This window comes from Erithacus rubecula (genome assembly GCF_903797595.1).
Source record: "Erithacus rubecula genome assembly, chromosome: 5".
NCBI classification, from domain to species: Eukaryota; Metazoa; Chordata; class Aves; order Passeriformes; family Muscicapidae; genus Erithacus; species Erithacus rubecula.
In genome coordinates this window covers 6,314,609-6,324,016 of record NC_136687.1, presented here as the reverse complement: position 1 = coordinate 6,324,016, position 9,408 = coordinate 6,314,609, and the positions used below count along the sequence as shown (strand labels likewise).

The following is a 9,408-nucleotide window of genomic DNA, read 5'->3' as shown; positions in this document are numbered from 1 at the left end:
GAGAGTGATTCACTTTCCCACTGAATGCAGAGTGAAAGCCCATTTTCAGCACTCTCCCAACACCCGTGCACAACCAGCTATTCATTTCCAATGATCATTTGTATTTCTTTTGGAAGACCTTAAACACCACGGGGAATAAAAGGAAAACCATTCAAGTGAAAATAAGATCGGCAAAGACAATACATTGCCCTGCTGTCAGTGCTTAGCTAAAGATGAATACATATTAGCACCGTTTTTGCTTGGTTTTGTTGTATAGTTGGGGTTTATGTGTGGGGTTTGTGTGTGTATTTGCTCATTTTCCTAAATAACTGTTCAGCCACATAGTCACTTTTAGCTAAGTTTTTGAGGATTCTTAGGGATATTAAGCAACTACAAGTTTTGGACAAACTTGCTTGAGGAGAAGGAAGAACAGGATGGACATGAGATGCAGCATGAGTTATTAACCTTATTAACCACTGCAGAAACTGCCCAGTAACTCAGCCTGCAGGTACCAAACCCAAACCCCGGGGTCAGGCTGCCTAGACACCAGATCTCTGCTCTTCAGAGTGAATTTTTCTCATAACACCATAACTGTGCCTCCTGTGTCTGAGGGAAGTGTAGGATGTTACTTTGCTGCTCAAGAGACATGGATGAAGCCAGAATTTAATTCCAAAATTCCAAAACCTTCAGTGTGGTCCCTGGTTCCCTCAATGACCGGAAAGAGAAAATAATTTTGGCTAATTAATTCCCATATTGCCAGACATATTCAGAGGAAAGATGGAAACACAATGTATATTTAAAAGCTAAAGTAAGTCCCAAAGGATGTGAAGGGGATTCAAGGATAATTATGCCCACTTAGGAGAGACATACAAAGTAAATCTTGGATGAGCCTTTCAGCCTTTAGAAAGGGTATAAAAGTCATTGTGGAGGTCAGCAAGTGCCTCAAATAGTCATCAAGAAGGATGATTTTGAGATAGTTGATTATGGGCATTACTAAGAAACAGGATATTCAGTGGATTGCTCTCACCTCAGTAGAGAGAGTGGTATTGTAGGATTAAAATTAACAGGTATGAAGACCTCATGAGAAATGAGGGAGAAAGCTGGGGAGATATCTATGAAATTCTTACACCTGGATTAAGAGGAAGAGCAGATTCAGTGCATAATGGAAAAATGGTGTGTGCTGGGATGTGGGACAGCAAAATGGATTTTGTGGAAAGGAAAAATTATTGATGCAAGAAATAAACAAATAGATAATCTGATAATAAAAATATTTTGTCTGATGCAGGTAGAAAAATTATATTGGCCAGTAAAAGCACTGAAATGTTTTTCTGTTGATAAAGGAGGCATTAGCAATAAAACGGACAGATTTAACTACCAAAGCAGGATGTTGTAAAGACAATAGAATGATCTTGGAATAGCATTGGGTTTGGAATGCAGGTAATGACAGATAGGTTTTGATCAGGGGAGGCAGAAAAAATATTAGAGGGAAATGTAATACTGTACAGTAGGAGAGACTACCAGGGCACAAGAACTGCATGGGCAGAGCAAAACACCTTTGGATCCAAGTGATGTAGGGCAAGATGGCTAAAGACATTGAGACTCAGTGATTCCAGGAATTTCCTACAGGTTCTCAGGCTGTACTGTAAGCTGAGATTACCTTCCTATATGGAGGGAGAAAGGGAGACAGAGAGATCAATAAGTATACAAATGGGAATTGTATTGTTGTGGAAACTTTAATTCTGCACACATGCACTGAAAAATAAATGCTATCAAGAAAGGCCCACACAGCCCTGAGTGTGAGCTGACTCATTCATTCACTCAGTTATGCAACAAATACAAGATGATGAGTTTTTAGGTTTGATTTTGTAGATTATGAGATCTCTTGAGAACATAATGACTTTGGACCTGTGATCATGAGATGAATCCATGTAAATACAATGAAAGTGTTAAAAGAGGGATCTGCAACTTAGGTCCAAAAGGGCAAATTTTTTTTATGAGCTCTAGGACTGCTGTGTGCAGAGACTTTACAAGCAAGGGTAAAAAAATCCCTTTGCTCTTGTATCTTGCTCAGGAGAGGGACCAGTTTTACAGAGGAAGGCTCCAGGCTGAATCAAATGCAAGATCCACTTCAAGCAGGAAGTTTGGACTGGGCAGAAAAGTGTTACAGGGGCTAAAACCATATCTGACCAGCAAAAAAAGCCACATCTTAGAGGTCAGAAAGCATAGAGAGCTTGTGAGAATTGCTGTCAAGCTGAGTTGGACCTTGGAAAGGAAATTAAAATCAAAACCAGATGGGTTTTCAGCTGGAGGAGGAATAGGAGAGAACATGGAGATCAAAAATATGGCACCAAAACTGGATAAATGCTTTGCCTCGGGATGCAGTTCTGTGAGATAGGGTGAGATGGCTTAAAAGATTACTTGTCTCTGCCAGCAATCAGAGGCTCTGCTGTGCTTTCCCACCTCCCCACCACTGTGACAAAGCCTCACCCCGCATCTTGAGCCAGCTCCTTAACCCATTAGTAGACCTCCCTATGTGGCTGGAGACTTTCTGCTGTTTTAGCAAGTTGAATCAGCTCAGAAAACTGATCCACAATTAGGTTGGTGCCACGGATGAGTGGGGCCATGGGGAGGTGAAGGAGGAGAGGGGCAGCTCCTGCCCCTTGAGCCTGTGCAGTGTCAGACTGGCTCAGCTGCCTGTGACTGCACCACTTCCCTTTTGGTAAGGACATGGGTGAATTTGCAAATGAAAGGAAATGAGGATGAGGCTATAAGAATGGGAATGACCACATAGGAGGAGGAATGGAGACTTGGGGACAGATAGACTCTATCCCTAAATTCTGGAAGGAGAAGGATGTGAATTGGCTAGCTCAGTAGCAATGATGCATTCATTCAGTCATGGGTAGTTCATGTAACTGCTAAACAGGATCTGGGCCCCATGGCTAAATGAGAAAAGCAGGAAGAGAATTAGATGTTTTGAGTAAATACAGAGCCATTAATTTGACCTCAAAGTTACACATGGTTGTAAAGTAATTTTTTGAAGGGAAAAAACCTGACAACGTGGAAATTAAAGGAAAACAGGATAAAAGGCAACCAGTTTATCACAAGTATATTGTGATAATATCCTTTTCACCTACTGTGTGAGCTGATCCTCTTTATTCAATCCTAACACAGAAGCCAGGAATTGGCTCGTTTTCTTCCGTCAGGATTGTTTTATTCATTGGCCGTTCACCAAAAATAAAAAAAAAAATCCTATTTCAATAGCCTTGGGAAATGGATGTTCAGCAACATTCACTGTAGCTCACTGGGTTTCTAAGGGCCTTACAAGCAGTGGTACAACAAAGTGATATATCTTGGTGGTACAGTGGTGTTCATGGGTGCTGCCAGTACATCCTGCTCTTGCAGAGCAAAAATCCCATCCCATCACTGCTGTGGCTTTGAAAATGTCCTTCAAACTAGAGCAGAGCCCTCCAAACATCTATAATTACATGTTCTTCCCTGGGCTCGCCTCGGTTCTTTATTACCATTTTTGAAGGATTTTGCTCAGAAAGGTCTTTACACTCTGCAGGCACTGTGAATTGGAATGGGAAGCAGGATTTCTTCTCATTGTAAGGTAGGCAGGGCTGCCTTCCAGTTTCCCAGCTGCAGAGATTTATAGCCACTACCAGATTCACTAGGTGGCCAAGGTTTTATAACTCAATTGAAAGAATAAAACCATTTAGACTGAAGGCAATTTGATGCAGGACTCAATGACTTTCAGGAACTTGATGTATTACTGTGATCATGCAAGCTACAAATTATATATCTATGTATATATTTGACAAATCACTTTCAAAAACAATTTAATTATTTGGGGTGATTTAATCAGGGTTGACAGGCCTGCAAAGCATCTCTGGGAATGAAGCAGAAAACCTTGAAGTGGATGGAAGATTTTCAATCTGTGTTAAATCCTGTTCCAAAGAGAGGGGTTTGGTATCCTTCCCAAGGCTTCAAACTCCCTTGAATACCAATTCCCTTGGAGCATCTCCTGGGTTAGGCTCATACAGGCCTGTCTGAGGCTCTCTGCAGCAAATTGAAAGTGGAATAGCAAAACAGGCATCTACCTTTGACACCCTTGGCCAAATATTAGAGAGACCAATGTTCTTCAGGACTGGCTATACCAGCAACACTCACAAGACTTGAACTTCCAGACATTTCCCAGATTTTTTTTTGTTGCTGCTGCTCCATCTCCCTCCCATTGTTTGATGGACCTTTTGAAAATAATGGACTTCATGATCTGATCCCCTCATATTTCAGAAGCCCAGGTGTCTGGTTGTATTAAATATTTCAATATTTAAATTCCAATTCTCCTGTGAATCAGACTCCAAGGAAGGCTTGCAGAGTGATCTCAGTGCAATCAAAACTATGATGCATTCATGAAGTAAAAATTAACTAAAGAGACTTTGCTGAGTTAAGTTTAAGCAATCTGGGCTTAAGCACATTTCCAGGGTCTTCTTTCCAGGTAGTTTTACCATGGGAATGGGTACCAGTCCTACTGCCCTCACAGGATGGACATTTTCAGGGTGTGTTACAAGCCTCTGTCCTGCCAAACTGTTCTGAGCCCTGGCTCTGCACTGGCAGAGGGAAATACATTTCCTTTTGCTACAGAAATGGAGATATTTGGAGGGGCTGTGAATGTTCATCATTGTGGTACAAACTCTCAGTCCCCAAAATATTGTTACTGCAAAGTCATTTGGTAAGAGGGGAAGAGAGGAGTCTGGTGTCTGAGAGTAGTCAAACAGAAATGAAAATTAGGGATTAAAAGCTATGAATGACAAGGAAATATCTCAACAGGAGCCTTATCTCCAAGACTGGAATGTCTTTCAGTACAAAAATGAATTCTCTGCATTCAACCAAACGCCTTGGCTGTTCCCACCCAGGCTCCTGCAGCTCAGCCTTCCCCACAGCTTTCCTTTGCTTTATTGGTTTCAGATGCTGCTTGGTGTGAGCTGCTCTGGTGGCTGTGTCCCTGCCACCAGCACAGGGATGTGGCTGTGTCAGCCTCTCAGGGGCTGCCTGCCTGCAGCCACAGCACCAAAACCTCTCCCTGTGCTCAGCAGGGGCAAGCCCTGGCAGCCCTGGCTGAGTTCTGGAGTACCAGGACACTCAGGAATCAGGAGGGGAGGCTGCTAATGAAGGAATGGCACCCACCAGGAGAGTTCCTGCTGCTTTCCATACTGCTCCTGTTGAGCTTTTTAGATCTGTGATCTGAAACCCCAGGGATGTAGGGATGCCATGGCAGCTTCCAAAGGAAAGGACAGACCATGCATGCTACCCCAGGGACACCCAGTTCTAGTCCTGCCAAATGTGGAACAATTCTCCAAGAAGGATTATTGCATGGAGGATTCCTGGATGGACCTGAGTCATGGCTACCGGGGATCAGAGAAAGCCTCATTTGTTTGACTTCCCTGTTCTTTTTCTACATCTTTTCCTTTTCTTGTAGTTTTTCCCTTCCTTCTATGGGTGTAATTTGTTTATTTGAGCTGTGGAGGAAATTGGATTCATTCAACTTTTATTCCTAAGACTTTTTTAAATTCAGATGCAGGACAAAAATCAGGATTGCTGAAATTCTCCAGATGATGAAATTACTTTTCTCTGCTCAACCTTGCAACAATTCTCAGTTTGGGGAAGGTCTGAGCAAATCTAGCTGGGACTAAGATCCCCCTGCCTTGGACATCCCTGCTGGACCCTTTGATTTAGTGGTGCAAGTTAACTAGAACTGTATATATCTTTTCCTTCTGGCTTGAAACACTCCTCCACATTCATTCTGCTCTTCCCCATGATCCTCAGATATCTTTCCAGGAAAAACAATCCTGGATTTATTTACAGCATATCATCATTTATTTTAGCAACCTTTTTGGGGAGAAGGCAAGGAGAGATCTGAGCTCTCCAATAAGGACCTCAGGATGTGCTCTGTGCTTTCAAGGTAGGGGCATTTTACTTGGAGGGTTTAAAGGCGAAGAAGAATGTGAGCCCAGGTCAGGAGCCTGTTTTTCTCAATGCTTCCCATGTGATGTGTTTTTACAGTGCAAAATCCAGGAACACCCCACAAGGAAGTGATAGCAAACTCCTTAATAATGTTCCTGCTTTGAAGGCAAACCCAGGTAAATATTTATTTGTTTGTTTATTTTGTTCCCCAGAGTTGCTTTAGTTTGTTTATTTTGTTTTCAAATCCCCCCCACATACATGTGAACTCCAGCTTTTTTTCTACCTTGGCTAACAAATGCTAATAAATTAAAATGAAACATTTTGATGCCCCAGGATATCCCATGAGAAAAGTTTTCTATGGACCAATTGAAGACATACATAGAGTGAAATAAGGAAGGAGAGATTAAAAGGTTGCTACATGTTTCTGATTCCTCCTCCCCACCTTTTTTCATTTGCAGTTATCTATAGGCAAATTTCAGTGGATGACTGTCCCTGTCCCCAGATATCTTTTAAAGTGGAAGGATGCTGAAACCATGAAGGCAAACACAGGCACTGGTGAAAACTAGTGCTTGAAAGTTCATTAGAAGCCATGTCACTTGGTTATCAGTATTTCTTCTTATTTCCCTCTAGAAATTATCTCTTTGTTCTTCACCACAGCAGTGTTTAGAAGCCACAATTGTGCTACAGGCTGGTGATTTCAGCCAAGGATTTTCAAATTGAATGTCAATGCAATCCTGTGGACGTGAGCTGCTCTAAAAGGAGTGTAAATGGAGAATGTAAGTCTGTGGTCAGGAGTCTGCACCTCTGGAAGAAAATGACTAGTTGATTACCTCTGTACAAGGTGTGACTTCACAAGGTCATCTACACTAAAACTAGGGAGAGACTCTGGTATTGACATCCCTTTGCTGCATTTGTGATATTTGCAATTTCTGGCTGCCTCTGAGAGGCCATTCCTGTCCTAAGGAATTTTACCTTGTCAACCCAAGAGCATCAAACACAAAGTGGTTTCTGGATGCACCCTCTCAATTCCCACTGCAATAAGTTTATTGCTTATGACAGGAGGGTTAAGGCTAAACAAGCAGCCTGATTGATTTCTGCCCAAGAGGAGGCTGAGTTTCAAGAATGCTGTTTACACAAAGGGCTGATTCTGACCTACCACCAGAGTAATTTTCATTTATACCAATATAAGATCCAAAAGAGGCCTTTGGCTTGTGAAGTATTTCAGGGGCCTTTGGGGAGAGGCAGCTTTGTAAAAACACAGATTACAAAGAGAACTTTCACAGTTCTTGATGCAAAAGAAAAGCATGGGGAGATGTGCCTTTGATGCTGATCCTCTGAAGTGTCTGACACTGCCAGTGAGGTTGGACTGGACCTTCCCTGCCAACATTTCAGTTTGCCCTGTCTAGACCAGAGCTCTTGGCAGTCAGGGGGCTCCCTCTGGGCTACTGGAATTGCCCAAAATTTGCATCAACAGAGATGCTGGGTCGATCTTGGTTTTGCTGGTAAAATCTCAGTTCTTATCTCCCAGTTTAATTTTATCTCTGAATGACTCAAGATGTAATTTAGAGTGAGTGCAATTCTCAGCCACTTCAACCCCTATGGTGACTGAGCTTCCCAGTGTACAAAAAACTTTATAAAGAATGAATAAAAGAGAAAGAGGAGTGAAAAAAATAAAAAACAGGAAAGATTAACTTTTTCTCCTAGTTTGCCCACTGGATTTCATATACATGATGGCAATCACTGTAGCCTGTGCAGTCATTCTAGAGTGAGCTTTTCTGGACTAGTTTTGTTTTGTTTTATTTTTTAAATTCATTGCTAAAAAGATCTTAGTCCCTCTCCTGCCTGCTAACCAACATATTCTATCATAGGTGAAAGGGAGCTTTGAATTTGCCTGTGGCTTTGTGGGAAAAAATCTCTGAAAGAGCAATAGCAAAATTTTCGAGATAATGAATATGAATTGAGGATGCACAATGCTTTTGGAAAAGCCAGATTGAAACCTGAAAATTGATGAGAACTTTCAAAAGCGGAAAAAGATTCCCCCCAAAGATTCATGGCTTTTAACAGCATAGTCCCACATCACCTCCATAAGGTAACTAGATTTATTAATATTTGTCTCAGAATTGTTGTGGAATATGCAACAGCAGAAGTCTTTAAAAGTTGACTTGATAAAAAAGTTAGGCTTATTTTACATAGAACTGATCCTTTCCTGGCAATGGACTACATGAACATAATTGCAGCAATCCTATCACATCCTAAGTGTTGAAGTCTTCCTAAAACGTGTTTTTTTAAAGTAAGAAGACAGAATAAAACTGCTGAAGCCAATATACAGATAGTCCATAGTTCATAGTAATGGACATAGGAAATCATCCTAAGAAAATTGCAGTCACAGGGATAGAACTGCAGTGGACAGAAATTGATATATCTCCCCCAACTTCACTTCAGTGAAGTGCCTTTATATCAGAATCTGATTTATTTTCTGTTTCTAGCCTAACTGAAGAGCCTGTTCATCAATATCTCTGTCATGCTATATCCATTTATTTAACTGTTGTTTTGGAATGAGAATGGAGAACAGAAGATTCTAAATTAGAGAGAAAACCTAACTCCATATTTAATAAAGGTCCCAATCTATCAAAAAGTCTTCTTGATTTTAATAACAAATCTAACAACCACAGACTAAGCTTAAATTACCAAGTTCTGATATTTTCATTAAAGAGACATTACTCCATAGACTCCCACTGGAATCTGTAAGGATGCCTGGAGAAATGCAAGGCATGACCCAGTGGAAGTACAGCATCAAGATCTTGTCTCTTTAAAAATGTCTATAGACTCACTTTTTTTAATGCATCCCTTTAAATTTGCCATATTATTCCCAGAATAATAGTACCCTCTTCCCACAAAAACTGCAGCAACCAAGAATGTTGATTTTGCATTCTTCTTCATTCCAGCATATCAGGAGGCACTTAAAAGATTTCTGAAAGTCTCAGAATTAAATTACAGATAAGAGAAATAAAGAGAAATAATGAAGTGAGCAATCCAGAACTTAAACTTGTTTCTGTATGAAGTCACAGGAGGCTGCAGTCAGAAGGAAAAGATCAAAGAGGATTTGCTTCTCCTGGTACAAACCAGGACCACCACAGGACTCTGAAAAAGTTCCACTGGAAACACAAGCAGGATCCTTATTTTCAAAGCTCAGTCTAAAGGTAGCTGAAAATTTGTGAAGCATCATCTTTCATTCCCTCTGGGCCAAGAGATGAGTTGTAACTCTAAGCTGCACATTCTTTCTGTGCAAATTCCATGCAATTTCACACCACTGTTTTCAGTCCATTGTGGTCAGTGGTCCCTCTGATTCCTCTCTGTGAGCAATACTTCAGTTGTCACGGGGGCCTGATGGCACCAGGACAGCCTGAGAGATCTTCAAGTGAAAATAAAACTGCCAAGCTCATCTGGTCTTCTCTAATGGATATA

At 41.2% G+C, this 9,408-nt stretch overlaps 1 long non-coding RNA gene across 1 annotated transcript; it reads left to right on the top strand.

Moving 5' to 3' along the window:
• The first annotated feature begins 5,870 nt into the window (after positions 1-5,870).
• LOC306802878 lies at positions 5,871-6,719 on the top strand. Its single transcript, XR_013774503.1, has 3 exons — positions 5,871-5,941; positions 6,043-6,119; positions 6,601-6,719. It is a non-coding gene; the product is annotated as an uncharacterized lncRNA (long non-coding RNA).
• The last annotated feature ends 2,689 nt before the right edge of the window (positions 6,720-9,408 follow it).